We start from the raw sequence: 18671 nt of genomic DNA on the forward strand, positions 1-18671 counted from the left end.
CACAGATAAATAATTTCTCAATATATTCATTGAGTTTCATCTTGACCTAGAACCCTGAGTCTAAATACAGCCATTATCTGAAACTGTGAAATATCAGAAGGGAAAGCTGACTCGATTTGTTCTCTGTCAAACTTCTGTCACCTTGTTTTAACATCCTACTATGTTAAAGAACACCAGACCCTAATGTTCTGGTTCAGTATTATACCTTCAGTTGGATAATATGCTTTTCCCCTCCTCTGCTCTGGACTGTAATGCTTTCTATTTCTTCTGCAATGTAAATAATCTACTTTGCAATCTGATCATTTGAATAGATGACTGTTGTCTTCAGAAACTTTAAGCTTCAGAGGCTTAATTTATTAATTTTTTCTTTGTTATTTTTGTGTAATGATGGTTCATTCCTACTTTCAAGTATCTTATTGTCTAAGTAGAGGAGAAAACACATACATCAGTTTTTAAAATACGTGTAACATTGAGTCTTTACAAAATGCTGTGTGAGCACAAAGAGAGAAGAAAGAATTGCTTTGACTCATTTACCTGTATCCTCCCTTGTCTTCCTGCTTCCACATTTGACCTCCTAAACTCCAATGTGCTCTCAATAGCCAGAGGGATTTATTAGAATATATTAGATCATATCAATTCTCTGCTTTAAATTTTCACTTTGAACTACTGACTGGTATTACAAAACCAATGGAATATGGTGGCTGCCTTTCTCTGTGACTGCACCTCAATCACGCCAGCTCCTTTCAGTTGGTTGGGAAACCGGGCTTGCTCTCGAGAGCTTAGCACCTTGGAACTAGTGGTGTCTACCTCTGTCTGACTGTCTCCTTCTTGCCATTCAGAGCTTGTGGCTGGATCCCTGACACCTGATATAAGTAACCACTTATCACCTAATGTCATATGGCTCTGCATAACACAAACCAAGGTAGGTAGGTACCTCCCTCCTTCCCTCTGCCTTCCCCCTTTTCCTCCTTTCCCTTGTTCCTTTCCTTCTGTTCTTCCTTTGTTTTTCTTCTTTCCTTCCTTTGCTTTTTTTGTTTTCCTTCCTTCCTTCCTCCCTCCCTCCTTCCCTCCCGCTCTCTCTCTCTCTCTCTTTCAACTCTGTCTCTATGCACTAGAATAAAAACAGTCAGAACCTCCTTCCTACCCCACCTGGTGTCTGCCTTGCAAGAGGTGTTCAGTAAATACTCTTTGAATGTATGAAAAGATGGACAGAATTCTGAATGTTGGAGGATTCACAGGGTGGAATGGGGGAGCAATGGCTTTTCAAACAGAGAAAGCAGCCACTTATTCAAAGGCATACAACAATGAACAATTCATTAGAAGTATTTTGGCGTGGCTGCAACACAGGGTGTGAGCTGAGCTTGGAGAGAGCAGGAAAATAAAAGGAGGTGAACTGAAAGGTTATATATATGTATATATGTATATATATGTGTGTGTATATATATATATGTATGTGTGTATCTATATATGTGTGTGTGTATATGTATGTGTCTATATATATGTATGTGTGTGTATATATATATGTATGTGTGTATATATATATGTATGTGTGTGTATATATATATATATATATATATACACACCCCAATAAATGGTTTTTCAACCTGAGACCTAGTTTCTGCATGAACACACAGGAATGCATACTTCTGACACTTTCTGACATTGCTGCCCTGTAGGAAGAGAGGGAAGTGGTCTTGAAAAAGATAACTGCATTTTGGGATGAGCACTGGGTGTTGTATGGAAACCTATTTGACAATAAATTTCATATTTTAAAAAATGTATCTTTATCAGAATTTATCAGATGTTATCACTTCATTCCAATAAAATATGAAAACTTTGCTCTAAAAAAAAAAAGATAACTGCCAAAATTGGTCTGCTGTAACAACTCATTTCAGAGTTTTGACTTTGGACGTTTTTTAGGATAATGTTTTTACAGTTTAATGAATGAGTTGGAAGTATATTGCTGAACTCGGCCAAATATGGGAAACATGTATATCACCATTTTGTGTCATTTATTCATTTGACTCTTATAACAAATCCCTGCAAGAGGCAGCTTAATTTATGATATTTATGATATTTTTTATTCATTTATGATACTGTATGTTTCAGCTTCATTTGTTCACTATTTGTGAGGTTCAAAAGCAATTTTTGGAGACAGGGAAGAGGAATTCATTTGCTGTGATAGCATCCTCATCTGGAAATTGGGAACAACAACAATACTTATCTCAAAGGGTAGTGGTAACAGTTCAATGACTCAAAAGGTATAAGGTGCTCAAAGCAGTTCTTGGCATAACTCTTAGCCTTTACCATCATTAGGATTATTTGCTGCTCTCATGACGAGAAACATGGTATAACTTTATTGAAAGAATTTTACACTGGGTTCAAAAGCCTACTGTAATGTGTTTACATCTTGCTGGAGAGACACATTCTGCCATTTTGCCACTGTGGAGACATTGCTTGTAATGATGACTAATGTCATTTCTTGCATGCTTTTAAAACACAGTGTAAATGAAAACCACTCAACTGAGTTGTGCCAAACTTTGTATTTATATTTAAAAACAATACAAAGGCGAGATAATACCAGGGAGATGTGGCGTAAAGGGGAAAAGAGAAATCTCAACAGAAAAAGCATCCTTGAGGATAAAGAGAGTGTACCTTCCCTGCAGCAGTGTGACTGTGGGGGGGTCCTGCCTTTTTGATCTATTAAGGGAGCCTACTGCACTGGCCCAGGATCTGCCCACTCCGGCCCTTCCCTTCTCCCCAATGCTCTAGGCTGGCTGAGGCCTGTGGTTCTGCAACCCAGCTGGTCTGGAGGGCAGGAAGGAAGGGCGGATCGCTTGAGATTTCCTGTCTCGCTGTGAGTCACTGATACCGAGCACTTCTTGCACTTCATTGCCTACTAATCAGAGAGCAGGAATGTGCTTCAGAGTCCAACCCCAAGCATCTCTCTGCATTGTGATTGATAACTGCTCTCCCCCCATAAGCAAGCCCAAGCAGGGTCTGCATGTACCGCTTCCGCATGCACTCCCCTCACTGTGGAGGCAAGAAACAAAGGCTCTTCATTGTGCCTTGAAAGAAGATAATGAAGTCTCTGATAAAGAACATCGTATGGAGCACTTAGGTGCAGTGAAAAAGGACACTCATTTTGGAGACTGAAGGCATAATTTCCAATTCTGTCTGGGCTGGCAAAGATTGTAAGCCCGTCTCACACCTACTCCCCTTCCATCCCCTGCCTGCCAACATCACAAACAAACTGAAGTTGAATATGGGGTTTTGAAATTCTTGTAAGTAAATGCCTTGTAAATAAAAACTTTAAAGTTATATTTGCTTGTGAAGCATAATGTGAAATGGATTAATCTTTGTAGAGAAAGTCTGTCAAGAAGGAGTGATAATAGCTATGCTACACAACTTCTAAGCCTGCTGGGAATAATAATAATAATAATAATAATAATAATAATAACTACTGAGGACTCGTTTTACACTGACATTATACATTAGACATTATTGCTAATCCTTACAACAACCCCCACATGTCCTCCATTCTACCAGCTGTCTTGAAATGGATCATGTATGTGAGCATGTATGTGACAGTGCTTTGAAAATATTAGTCATTAAACAAAGTTAATTTTATATAAAGGTATAACTATAATTAACCTTAATAAAAATTCCAGGAATATTATTTTTAATTTACAAAGATCATGAGCTTTGGAGTTACACAAAATAAGGTTCAAATAATATTTTTGCCCCATAGTATCTGTAGGACTATTGCTAAGTCTGAGCCTCAGTTTCCTCCCCTGTAAAATGGGTGCAATAACCTAACTCTTAGCATTATAGCATTAACAAGGATTATGTTTGGGGACACCTGGGTGGCTCAGTTGGTTAAGCATCCGACTCTTGATTTCGGCTCAGGTCATGATCTCATGGTTTGTGAGATCAAGCCCCACATCGGGCTCTGTGCTGATAGCACAGAGCTTGCTTGGGATTCTCTCTCTCCTTTCTTTCTGCTCCTCTTCCTGCTTGTGCACTCTCTCTCTGCATCTCTCTCAAAATAAGTAAATATTTAAAGCAAACAAAAAAAACCCCAAACTCCCCCCAAAGATTATGTTTAAAAATTCTACAACTCTGTGTTTGCTACATAGTAGGTTCACCACAAATATGGACTCCCTTCTCTTTTCCATTTTTATTAGAGATAATAGAACCTAGACAAAGATCTTTAGGATCATTAGTTAGGTATTTGATCATTTTTTCTAAGTGCCTGCAGAAATACTGAGGAGGAAGAAGAGCAGGTATAAGAATGAGGAATCACAGAATATAACGGAAGAACGAGTCTGTGGCCCATTTGGAAAATAGTCTCGTTGTTCTCATAAAGTGTTTGTGTTAGGGACTTCAAAAAATGTTGTGAAAGAAGAGAAATAATTAAAAATGCATATTCTTTTCCTTTTCATCATCTGATCACAACAATATAAGTTGATTCTAGGCTTGGTAGAGGTAGATTCTAGGGCTTGCAATGAACTCACTGGTAATACAAATGAATTTCAATCACGTGCCAGTAAGTGGCAGCCTGAGAAAAACAGAAATCCAGCCTCATATATCAGGTTATTCATTAAAGGACAGAGATTAATTTGCACAGTGGTCACCACAGTGCATTAAAGAATTAGATACTTACAATATTTTACTTTGTTCACAAAATCAAACTTTTTATCTATAAAAGCTGGGGCAGCTTGCAAAATAATTATTTTGGTAAAAAGAGCCCCTTTTCTCAGTCTCTTCCTAATTTCACATTTGAGTGCAGGAAATGATAGTAGTGCCTTTTTTTTAAATATATATATCAGTGCACTTTCAATAAACTTCATGAAATTCTGTACTTTTTGTGGAAAATTTTATGAATGTAGAGTTTATTAGTGCATTGAAAAGGCTGCTTGTGCTCAGCAATCTTAAGAGCTATCTCAGCAAACACTGGCACCACCTGGTATATGCTGAAGCATTACAGTTTCCTTTCAGGCGAGCTTTGTGTTGACGGGAGCACTGGGTTGTTGTGTTAGGCCTCAAGACCTAGTAAATAAGTACCATTCTTTTCTACCGTTTTGGAAACCTCCAACACTGGGTTCTAATTATATCTGCATGACTAAAAATAAGATATACTTTGCAAAGGAAAGACACAAAAGGCCAGAATAAACATTCTTAAATAATAATAAACTTTTTACTACAAGGGTTTTTTTTTTTTTTTATTTCACTGCATCTCCTAACAAAATTCTTACTCTGTCTATACTGTAACCTCTCCCACTGAAATGGCTCCAATGATGGGTGCTAAATAAAAAACCATCTGACAATGAGTACACAGTCCTGCTAATTATCTTGTATATTATTGTTTCAGGGGCTGTGAGAGTTGCATTTTTTTTTATAGTAGTTGACATTTACTCGGTAAGTATTTGATAAAGAGTTTAAAAGGCATTGTCCAGGAGTATGAGTCCGTGTCTTTAGAAAAGGAGGGTAAAAGAATGAGATGTAGTGTCTTCCTCTTTAAGGAACAGTTTATAAGATCTTAACTAATGACAACAGTGTTGGTTGTAGCTTTTATTATTCATGGATGTCCTGAAGATACAACATGAAAGTATTTTAATGCTACTAATATTGCTGAGCTTAACATGAGTTTTCAATCATAAAAAGGGGATTTTCTACTCGTTAGTTCCTTGTGATAGAATTATTCTTAGACTAAAAAATAAGCTGTACATTTTTTTTTTACTTTAGTTATTTGATATCCTTGATCTACACAATGTAGGACCCACATCTGAGGAATAGAGATTTGGTAGTGAGTCACATGGAAAAAGGCATTTGAATGTTTTTTTTTTTTTTTATTTTTTTTTATCGTTTTTTTCATTTTATTTTTTGAGAGACAGAGACAGACAGAGTGCTAGTTGGGGAGGGGCGGAGAGAGAGGGATACACAGAATCCAAAGCAGGCTACAGGCTCAGAGCCATCAGCACAGAGCCCGACGTGGGGCTCGAACCCATGAACCGTGAGATCATGGCCTGAGCTGAAGTCGGACGCTCAACAGACTGAGCCACCCAGGTGCCCCATCACTTGAATGTTTTTAAGGACAAAGAAATTTAAGAGTGGTGATATAAAATAGGCTAACTCAACTTGGTCTCACCTCTAAGAAATACTCTTTTTCCTCTCTTCCTCTTAATCTTCCACATGTTATAAAAACTAAATCTAGGGGCACCTAGGTGGCTCAGTCGGTTAAGCGTCTGATTTTTTTTTTTTTTTTTTAATTTCAGTTCGGGTCATAATCTCACGGTTCATGAGTTGGAGCCCCACACTGGGCTCCGTGCTGGCAGCACAAAGTCTTCTTGGGATTCTCTCTCTCCCTCTCTCAAAATAAATCAATAAATACCTAGAAGCTAAATCTAGAGAGGTTTGTCATTTTCAAAATAATTATGTTTAACACAAGAAGCCACAAAGGGTAACTGTGAAAAGTACAATTGTTTTCTTCTACTGGTTTTCCTTTTAAGTTTCCCAAATATGCAGAGCTGACACTTTTTCTGAAGGAGTTAAGATGGCGGCAAGGCCTGGGCCATAACAGACCTGGTAGTATTTAGAGAACTGGAGATCCCACTTTGATCCTGAATTCGGGATCTCCCTTCTACTAGTAACCTTCTACTTCTACCTTTTATTCCAAAGTCCATCTCCCCTGTCAGAGTGAGCCCGCACTCCATATGCAAATGCTCCATCTTCATGCTTGGCTTTCTGACCACACAGGTATAGTCTTGGTTCCAATCAGCCACATATAACAGAGTCACAACGGGGTGCGTCATTTCTCACACTTCAGTGTACGTCAGAACCACCAAGAGGGCGTGTTGAAACAGTCTACTGGGCCTCAGTCCTGGAGCTTCTGATCCATTAGATCTGGGGTGGTGCCTGACAAGTGGCATCTTTAACAAGTTCTCAGGTGATGCTGATGCTTCCAGTCTGGAGAGCACCCTTAAGCACCACTGCTGTGGAGCAAAGAGCCTGTGGTCGAAAGCTATGAAATCTTGCCTTCATCTGATTTTCTATCTTCCCTCCACTAAAACACTAAAGTATGGTTTTTGTGTGTTGTTTCTTCATTTGTAAAATAAAAAGGGTTGAGTTGGTAAATTCTTGCTCAGTACTTCTCATTTTTTTCTGTCTACCTCACCTGAAAATTTATGGCACAGTCCCATCGGTACAAAAGACTCATTCCAACATTTCAAACTGTGAACCTCTTCTCTGACAACATATTCTAGTTTTGTTGAAAGTATTGGGTGGAGGAAGAGGTTGGAAAAAGCACCTTGGGGGGCACCTGGGTGGCTCAGTTGGTTAAGCGTCTAACTCTTGATCTCGGCTCAAGTCATGATCTCATGGTTCTGGAGTTTGAGCCCCGTGTTGGGCTCTGTGCTGACAGTGTGGAGCCTGCTTGGGATTCTGGCTCTCTCTCTCTCTGCTCCTCCCCCACTTGCTCCCTCTCAAAATAAAGAAACTTAAAAAAAAAAAGAAAAAAAAGCAACTCAGTTATTTCTGAATATGAAATCAAATACTTCACAATTAAATTCTTAGATCCAGAGCTTCCCAAATGATGTTTATGAGGGGTTACGGGTATACTGAGATATTGGTTCCCTTGGACCTGAGGCATCAGAGCCCCCCAGCAGTCCATCTTCAAAGGTATTCCTTTACCCTAGTACTCCATTCAAGTATCGTGACTTTTTGTGTACCATGGTATGATAGAGTTTGGGAAGCACTGTTACATAAAATCGTGGGGCGCCTGGGTGGCTCAGTCAGTTAAACGTCCATCTGCAACTCCGGTCATGGTCTCGCAGTTTGTGACTTTGAGTCCCCCATCGGGCTCTGGGCTGACAGCTCAGAGCCTGGAGCCTGCTTCGGATTCTGTGTCTCCCTCTCTCTCTGCCCCCTCCATCTCTCTCTCTCTCTCTCTCTCTCTCTCTCTCTCTCTCTTTCAAAAATAAACATTAAAAAAATTTATGTCGCTTTGTTCCTTTACCTGTTCTGTAGATCTGACATTTTTCATTAATGAGGGAATAAGGGCAGCTATGTGAAAAAAAAAATCTGATTGCGGTGTGCTAATTTTTAAAAAAAATGTGAGCTGGAACACTGCCATCATTATTGATACATTTCACTTTGATACAGAAAGTTGACAGGGTATGGAAGAGATGATTTGATTTCCCTGAAGCCACCTGCGCTAGAGCTCTCCAGTCTGGAGCTGCATCTTTTGTGTGGCATCCTCCAGCTGCACCCTGGGCTTTGCCCGGTGCATAACAAAGAATCGAAACACCACTGTTAACAAAAGCGGAGGCCCCTGTACAAGCATGTGCATGTGCCGTGGCTGTAGTTCAAGGATGGAGAGCAGGGAATGGTTAAGTCCTTGGGTAAGTCTTTCACATCTCCTGAAAGTGTAGGCAAATCTGCCACCTGGATCTGCATCTTCACTGAAAATTCCATAGAACCCTGGATGGATTACATCATATCCCACCGTATCCTCCGAGACTAGAGTAGTTCTTGGAGCAAAACGGGTGCTCAGAACACGGCTTTGAAAGGCTTGACAAGGGACCTCTACTGTCTGGGAGCCTATATTATTTACACAGCATATAGAAGGAGCCCTAAAATGGGAAATAGCATGGAATAGAAGGAAGTATTTTACTCTCGAAACGGAGCCAACTCATTATTCTAACCAGTTCTACCTCATCAGCTTGCTACAACTCGTTTTCTAGGTGATTTACTTCCTGATTGTTTTTAGAAAAACTGTATTCTGTTATCTTGATTGCTAATGAGCCTTCACATGTTTGTCACCCTCCTTTTATATAGATTTTCACAGCCTTTCTGCTTGCTAAAATGTTGTCTAATTTATTGCTTACAAAATAGTTAAAGCTGACCCATGAGCTCCTTAGAGAGCTGTTCTCCAAGACCAATTGCCTCCCGCAGCATGAGAAACTACAGTAAAGCTCTGTAGTATTTTATATTAGAGCCAAAATGGTTCTCACGCAGCATGAATAAAATTAATTCATAAAAATTTACCATTTTTCTAGTAGTACCAAACTGATTTTCACTTCCAGTTAGTCAATCAATCACTTTTAGCAGAGGAAAAGTAGGTTACAACATTATGCTTAGTCTTCGCAAAAAAATAGACAAAATCCAGAAGGGACTGAAGGCTGCTTTAGCTCTGAACTGAAGAAAAAATTTCACTTCCCTGCAACTCAATTCCATTTTATACTTCTCCTTCAAATTTCATTTCTCAGTTTATTACTCATTGCTGATAATTCTGTGTTTGACACTGGTTGGGCAAGATTTTGAAATGGCCAACCATGTATTATTTTCATTTAAAATTGCTTCAGGCTTAAAAGTGATCACTGTTCTTTGACAGAGGAATCTTCCAGATGCACTTTTCAACAGATATGGAATTCCTTTCCTTTATTATCCACATCTGCTTTATGTAAGCCGGCCCTCTGCTAGCACTAGGAGACAACCATCAACTGATAATTTATAAATTTCTACTCTGCAGATACTCATTTGCTTGAGTATTCCTACTGTTATTCTCCTGAGTATTAAAAACAAGTGCAGTACACGCAAGACCACTCTTTGCTAGGGGCACAGTGCCACCAGCAGCACCATCATCCCCAGAGCTTCACCTATAGTGTCCCAGTACTCCATCTACTCCTTGTCCATCCACCTGTCAACAGGATCTTCTGCTCTCACAGGGCAGGGATCCTGTCATGCATTTTTGCATCCTTCCTAGCGTCCACTAGTGTATTGAGCGACACGTGGGTATTCAATGAGCAATTGTGGTGTCATGTTGAATATTGAATTAAATATCTGCATATTTATTGTGCTAATGAAGGAAGCAGCCGAATGTGTCCTGCTCTCCACAGTCTGAGAGCCATCCTCGAAAGGAAGGTAAACAAAGATTGCTGGGAAGAAGAAGCCAAAGACCAATGCAAACTAGTACAAAAAAGGATTAGAAGAAAAATGATTTCTTTTTAACCTAGTCCTATCTCTGCTGCAGACAGAAGACGTTTGGTAAATGTTTGGTAAAAGTTACAACAAACATGGTATCATGTGATTGGCACATGTACCAGGAGAATGAAGGAAAAGAGATTTTTTTTTTGGGGGGGGGGTTGTGGTTAAGCTTGAAATTATAAGAAAAGGTCCCATGCTTATTTCATATTATTTCTTTGACTTTGGGACTAGTAAACTTGTATATAAATGATGAAAAGGATTTCTCCAAGCCCATGACTAATTCCTAATATTAACTCAGACACTAGTTTTTATGCACATTCTCCCCTGTTGTAAACCTTGTGAGTGTCATGTGCAGGAAGTAAGACACGCAGACAGCGCACAGAGGTTTTCTGTTCACTTGAGAACTATCACATGGGCTTGCTACAGTTCTGTGTGCTTGGGCTCCAGATGCTACAACCATGACCTCATATCCCTCTATATGATGCCCTGAATAGCTGCTGGGTTTTTTTTTTTTTTAACGTTCATTTATTTTTGAGACAGAGAGAGACAGAGCATGAGCAGGGGAGGGGCAGAGAGAGGGGGAGACACAGACTCTGAAACAGGCTCCAGACTCTGAGCTGTCAGCACAGAGCCCGACGCAGGGCTCGAACTCAGGGACCGTGAGATCATGACCTGAGCCGAAGTCGGCTGCTTAACCGACCAAACCACCCAGGCGCCCCTAACTGCTGGTTTTTAAAAGCTACTTTTGAATCTCCTGGTTTTTATATTTATACTATAAAATCTTCCACTTTATCCATTTTTTCCCCATCCCTCCCAGGGTCTAGTGGAATAATGAGCAAATTGTGGATTTTCAATATAGAATTGAAATTCTCTAAGTTGAATTTAAAATTTAAAGGAAATTTTCTTTTTGGGGTGCCTGGGTGGCTCAGTCGGTTAAGCGTCTGACTTCAGCTTAGGTCACGATCTCACCGACCGTGAGTTGGAGCCCCACGTTGGGCTCTGGGCTGATGGCTCAGAGCCTGGAGCCTGCTTCCGGTTCTGTGTCTCCCTCTCTCTCTGCCCCTCCCCCGTTCATGCTCTGTCTCTCTCTGTCTCAAAAATAAATAAACGTTAAATTTTTTTTTTTAAAAAGGAAATTTTCTTTTTATTTTGCAAATGTTTATTCATTTATTTTTGAGCGGCGGGGAGGGGCAGAGAGTGAGAGAGAGATAATCCTAAGCAGGCTCGCCAATGTCAGTGCAGAGCCCAACTCAGGGCTCTGTCTCATGACCTATAGATCATGATTTGAACCTAAATCAGGAGTCAGACGATTACCCAACTGAGCCACCCATAGGCCGCTAAAATGTAAAAGAAATTTTGAACTACTACATTTTGTTTCTAGGAGGAAAGTTTTACATGGTATCTATAGAACAATACTATAACTGGATAATTATTATAAATTAAATATTATAAAATATCATAAAATTGTTAGGAAAAATAGCAGTTAACCAAAAGTGGGCATTGCATACAAACACACTCAGGTCTTGGCTGTTTCCTGTAACATATCTGTCATACTTTTTATATAAAGATATATCTGTAAAAGCATTAACTACATTGGAGCGCCTGGGTGGCACAGTCGGTTAAGCGTCCAACTTCAGCCAGGTCACGATCTCGCGGTCCGCGAGTTCGAGCCCCGCGTCGGGCTCTGGGCTGATGGCTCGGAGCCTGGAGCCTGCTTCCGATTCTGTGTCTCCCTCTCTCTCTGCCCCCTCCCCCGTTCATGCTCTGTCTCTCTCTGTCCCAAAAATAAATAAAATAAAAAAAAAAAAAAAAAAGCATTAACTACATTAAAAAAAAGTATTTGGAATTTGTTGTTGTGTAAAAATGCTTGGGTGAACCATATGGGATCCTTAATTTCTGTTACATTGGCTTTTGAAAAATAAACTCAATCCTTTAAATAATTCTATGGAAATTACATGGTATGTGCTATATGTTGACCCTATAGAGATGACCTTGCTTGTTGCCAGCACACAGGATCTGTCGTGTGATCTTACCTCGGAACTGGTCTAGTAACATATTCGTGTCTTGGCACCTCCATTTTAAGGGATAGTCTTTAATAATGAATTTTTTACCTTTATTTCAAAGGCCACCATTATCACTGGCAAAACTAGAGTATTATATGAGACAGTCATAACTAGAAGTTTGGGACTGTTTAGCAAAACTGAGCAGGGAGCAGGCGTATTCCGTTGTGTTCACAGATCTGATTACCTGCCATTTTTCATATACAGTAGAACCTAAAACACTGTCTCCCAAAACACGGCCTGAGAATCATCTAGGAAATGTGTCAATCATACAGATTCCCAGGCCCCACACAGACCAACAGTAACCAGAGCCTCTGTTGCAGGACCTGGACATCTACATTTAAAATAGTATCCCAAGTGATTATTGTGATCGCCAAATTTTCAAACCACGTAGGCTCATACATAACAACTTAAAAATATACAACTCATATTTTGGGAAAAAATATTTATATTTCATTAAGCCTCTCCAATCAGTATACTTTGTGTCATTTCCTGCTCTCTTTGTCTGCTCTCTCCTCTTGCTAAGTCTCATAGAATTTTTGAAGTATAGGTGATTGGAATTCTTTGGTTATAAGCAACCGAAGCTAATTCTGAATGAGTTAGGCTAAAACAAAGTTTACTACATTTTCTGGGGGTAACTCATAAATCTCAAGACTCACTGTTAGGAACAGATCAGACCTAGAGGAGCCCCCGATATGAAGAGTAGGAGGGTCTGGTTGTATTCAGTTCCTATGTCATTTTATTCAAATTTCAAATTACATTGGGACAGCACAAGCTTTGCCTAGCTTGGCCATCTGCCCATAACTTGACCAGAGGAGGGTGTATGACTTAGGGGCAACTTCTAGAACTGTATCTAGTGACCAAGGCGTAGATATCCAAAACAAAATAGCAGTGCCATTACAAGAAGAGTAGAGGAAGATTTCTGTACAGTCAAAAATAGCAGGTTCACCATAAAACATAAAACTTTAGAAGGCTGAATACAAAGTCCTCATTTTCTTCAGAAGTCAACTAATTCCTGAGAGTTAATCAACAAATACTTAGCACCCCCAAAATACATCAACCCTATATAGCACCTAGTATTCTGTGTCTGGTGCCATATTGGGTTTTAGGGATATAATAAGGAAGTTACTAGAGATCAAGGGCCACAAATTAAAGCAAACGGTAAGTGGGCTAGTTGAGATGGAATATGTTTATAATAGAACTTCTCTAATCAGGACTAAGTAGGGAAGAGCCTGTGTAAATGGACTGTTGTTTCCATTCACTAAGGACAGTCTGGTAAACACTGCTTTGCTTGCTGGGTGTTCTTATGGGGCCTTCCTTGGGGAATAGATATGGAGGCTTGCAATTTATATAGCAATTAAACAGTTATTAAGTAAATAAATGTATCTGATCACAAGGTTTTCTCTCAAGTAGGCAAGTAGTGCTCTCAAATTGTTATATTAAATTATTTATTTGAACAGACCCTATCATTTCAACCCAATTTTATTGAGCACCTAATATGTGCTAGACATTGGGGAGAAAAAAATTATTCCTGCATTCAGGGAGCTCACATTCATTTTCAGGGAGTTATTTTCTTCAGAGATAATGGAGAGGCAAACTGCAGTCTGGCTTTATATTAACATATCACAAATTCCATGATTAGCCCTTTTCTACTGGTCTTTGCACAGGTTCCCTGCCAGCAATGTTCCACTCCACCCCCCCCACCCCACTTATCCACCTAATGAACATCAACTCATTCTTCCTGTTTGAGATCCAAAGACTCTGAGTATGGTTTTCTTTGGCTTCCCCTAGAAACGTAAAACTTTCCTGTGACATTTTATGCCAATACTTCCATCCTGTAGTTGCCTACCTGCCTTGCTTCCCATTAGACTTTCACCACCTCCCTTTTTTATCTTCTAAGAACCTAGGACCTTCTTAGTCTCTTACACGTGGCTTCCACCAGCACTTACATTCGGAGAATGCTCCAAGCTAGGTCCCCATCTCAGAAATGTCTGTTGATTTCTGGATTTATACAGCTGCTGCAAACAAAGAATTTCCAAATCTGATCTCACTGATCACTCCTTCACTTGTTTCCTCCTATTGGAATTCTCAATCTGGATGAAAGGTTCTGCCTTCTACCTAGTTTTCCAAGACAGAAACCTGCAATCTCCCGGACTCCCCCTTCTCCTCCTTCCGTATAAATTCGGAATTCAAGCTTTGCACTTCTTTCTACTTTAATTTCTTTCTACTCTGCCGCCTGTTCTTCTACCTTCCCCCTGCTACTTGTGTTACCTCAGGCCACCAAGATTTTTGTCAGGAGGACTTTAGCAGCTTCTAGACCAGAGCCACTTATCTACCCCTACTCTAGCCCCTTAAGATCCATCTTCCAGAGAGATAGTGGGAGTTGACTTTATAAAACAACCAATTTCTCTCACCTCTTTAAAAAAATATTTCAAAATTTCCTGTAATATTAAGGATAAAGTTCAAGTTCCTTCACATTACATAAAATCTCCCCATGCCCATTACAATCCAGCTTCCAGATAAGCCCCAAACAGGAAGTACTATTGATGCCTCCACCTCCTCATCACCCCCCTTACCCCCCACTGGGGCCTTACAAGGCAGTGAGGCTGACTTCCTACTGACTGAGTAGAAGTCTTCCACCAACACATTTCAAAAGTTGCTGAATAAATGAATATTCCAACTTTCTTACCTCCCTGTGGATAGCTCTGAGGCCTTTGTCTTGTATAACTTCTAGGGTTCCCCAGTGTAGCTGATTTCCATTTCCCCACAGTGGTAACAGGCTTGATAAAGTAGTCTTGGTGACTGCCTTTCCTTTCCCAGCTTACTTTTCCACAGTCCTCTCCATGTTTCCTGGGGACACCTCACCCATACACTGAATCCATGGCCCTGCATCTGATTTGAGGAAGCTAAGACACCCAACATGTATTCTTTGCTTCGGCCCAGAAAACAATGGAATGTATTTGTTTTTTTAAAGCATTATATTTTCCCATGTTTCCTCTGCATGGGATGATTCTGGCTCCTGTCTCCCTAACCTGGCTAAATTTTACCCATTTCTTAAAATTATGCCCAAGCACTGCCTCTTTAAGGGAGGATCCTTCCTTCCTTCCTTCCTTCCTTCCTTCCTTCCTTCCTTCCTTCCTTCCTTCCTTCCTTTTTTAATTTATATATTTAAATTCATTGAAGTTCAGCTAACATATAGCATACTATCGGTTTCAGCAGAATTTAGTGATTCATCACTTACATAGAACACCCAGTGCTCATTCCAACAAGTGCCCTCCATAATGCCCATCACCCATTTAACCATTTCTCCCATCCACCTCCCCTCCCACAAACCTCAGTTTGTTCTCTGTATCTAAGAGTCTCTCTTCCTAACATTGAATTGTGAACTGGAAGTTCTACTTCACTGTACTCAAGCATACCTATGCTATGGCAGTCACCTTAATCCTTGATTTGTTGGTCTGACTCTCTTAGTAAACTGTGATTTCCTTGAAGGCAGGAACCAGGATGTATTTATTTATTTATTTTTTTTTTTTTAAATTTTTTTTTTCCAACGTTTATTTATTTTTGGGACAGAGAGAGACAGAGGATGAACGGGGGAGGGGCAGAGAGAGAGGGAGACACAGAATCGGAAACAGGCTCCAGGCTCTGAGCCATCAGCCCAGAGCCCGACGCGGGGCTCGAACTCACGGACGGCGAGATCGTGACCTGGCTGAAGTCGGACGCTTAACCGACTGCGCCACCCAGGCGCCCCGATCCAGGATGTATTTAAAGGTTCAGTCCAGCCCTCAAAATATAAGGGAAGACAGCATTGATTAAGCTCACTAAATGTTTGTTTGAATGAATGGTTTCTATTGAACAAATTTATGAATGAATGAGCAAGTAAAAAACCAACCAGGGCAGATTTAATTTGAGGAGTGAAAATCTATTGTTGAATGAAAATTTATGCAATTAATCCCAAATTGTTTTGGTCTATTTATACTATTGTTCTTCCCAGTAAGTGTGGATAGCAATAATAAAACACATAATCAACAATTGTTATGTCTCTGACATTGTGTAAGCACATTCAAAACTTTATACACTAATCCTCCTCTTGTATATGATGCTATGATATGTTGTATTACATTATACCTATTAATATATTAGGTAGAGTTTATTATTATTATGACTTTTGTTATTTTCTTTCCATTTTACAGATAGTAAATAATGCTCTTGCTGGATATTTTAAAACAGGTTCTTTTCACACACCCATGAATCTCAGAAAATCCCATTAAGCTTATCAAGGAGGTGCAGAATAAAGTCAAATGATAGGTCGGGCTGGGAACTTCCCTTCTCTTGTCCTGCTCAATCCAGAGAGTTAATAATTGCTAGGGGCAAGCTTCTTGCCTCACAATGTTTTGTAATTCAATGTAGCCAAAATACTATTATTTTTACTATAAGCTAGAATTTCCTAAAACCTGTTTCAGTTCTATTTTTTTTAACACATCCAAAATTTGGTTTCCCAAAAAGTAGTGAAATCCATTTACTCAACAAACCTATATATATTTTGTATATGCTGCATGGTGTTAACTTATGGGGATACAGATTTAACTAAGTGAGGATTCCAAACATTGGCATCATATCTTGAATAATAATTGCCCTCGCAACTTCAGGATGGACCAAGTCCATAGTCCATGGACCATCTAAGTCTTTTCCCTTCTACTGTGTCTGGAATTAAAAATAGAGATTGACTTGATCTTTGATAATTTTGTCTTTGTTTAGAGCCTTTCGGCAAGAAATTCCAGATGCTTTACAGATATTAATGTACTTATCTTGAAATGACTGTCCTCTTTGTGTCAAAACTGAGCTTAACAATACTTTCATGTATGAATTCTTTATTGCCTTATTATTATTATATTTTATTCACTCTTCTGGTTTTCTCTCTGTAAGGTTTTTTTTTTTTAACCTTTATTTTTGAGACAGAGCGAGACAGAGCATGAACGGGGGAGGGGCAGAGAGAGGGGGAGACACAGAATCGGAAGGAGGCTCCAGGCTCTGAGCCATCAGCCCAGAGCCCGACGTGGGGCTCGAACTCACGGACAGCGAGATCGTGACCTGAGCTGAAGTCGGACGCTTAACCGACTGAGCCACCCAGGCTCCCCAAGAGTAAGATTTTTGAGGAAAGGTAATATATCTTATCTATTTTTGTATCACCAAACCCTGACATGGCTCCATGCACCTCATTAGCACTCCATGTTTCTGCAATGGATGAAGAAAAATTCCTATAAAACACTTAATATAGTGCTTTTAATGTGAAAAACTAGAAATGATTTTGTAGAGTGGTTATATATAAATTTTATCAATAAAGGCACTTTACTTTGAGCAGGAACTAATCTGTGCCTTCTTAGATCCCCACTCCAGGATCTTTTCTTCCAGACATAATTTGAAGTCAGTGATAAATTCCAATTCATAAAACTAATCTCTAGTGTTACATCCTGTCTGCCTCATTCACTAGCTTTCCAACAATAATCTGAAGTAGTCAGCATGTAGGAATCAGGAAACCTTTGCTGGCGTGCTTCCAAGTCCTAGTCATCTTTTATGAGCCTTAACACTGTTAAGTCACAATGACTTAGGCTCAACCACATGAATGAAAATTCCACGATACTTTCTGCCACCATATGCAGGTCTACAATATACGAAGGGGCTATATGTATTTAGAAGTCTGTTTTCACATCAGTGCCTGCAACTTGGAGAACACTTTCATAAGTTCCCAAATCAGCCCACCAAGTCCTTTTTAAAACTTTTTTAAAAAGTAGTTGAATCATCATGCTAATAGTTACATTCAAAGTTATGGACCGTAGGTTGCAGGCCTTGGTGCAGGAAACTGGGGAGCGGTGATAACGTTGTCAGAGAAGGACCAGTGTCCCTGAGTGCCTGAATAGACCAGTGGAGCAAAGCCTCCTGTCTGCAAATTCTGTGTAGCACCATAGAGAGCACAAACATTTGCACTGCTCCTGGTTTGCACTGCACCTTGCCCCCCCAACGGCAGGATGAAGGAAGAGAGTTGTTTTTTCTTATTTCTAGACTTATAGCTTGTTTTAGACATCCCTGACAACTTTTTCTACAGAGAACTAGATAGTAAATGTTTTAGGCTTTCTCAGGCCATGCAGTCTGTCATGAGTACTCAACTCTGCTGGTACAGTGTGAAAGAAGCCATAGGCGATACATAAGTAAATGAGCATAACTGTGTTACAATAAAACTTTATTAACAAATACTGAAAACTGAGTTTTATGGAATTTTCACAGGTCAAAATATTCTTCTTCTTTCAATTTTACTCAACCAGTTAAAAATGGAGAAACATTCTGCTGTGTAAAAACAGACCGAAGGCTGGAGTTGGCCCATACGCCACAGTTTGCCAACCCTGCTGTAAAACAACTCATACTAACTTCAAATCTGCTAAATCTCTGTCTGCCTACTAGTCTAACTCCCTCATGTGCCCTATACTCTTATTTTGCTCTAAATCCCCTACAGGAGGACATTATGCCGAATTATCTCTTGCTTGGATGTGTCTAACCTTTCCTTCCTGCCTTTCTCGAATCCTGGGTATAGCTTCCCACCTAGCTTTCAAAAAAAATTAAGCAGCAGCA

Source organism: Lynx canadensis, chromosome C2 (assembly GCF_007474595.2).
Source record: "Lynx canadensis isolate LIC74 chromosome C2, mLynCan4.pri.v2, whole genome shotgun sequence".
Lineage (NCBI taxonomy): Eukaryota > Metazoa > Chordata > Mammalia > Carnivora > Felidae > Lynx > Lynx canadensis.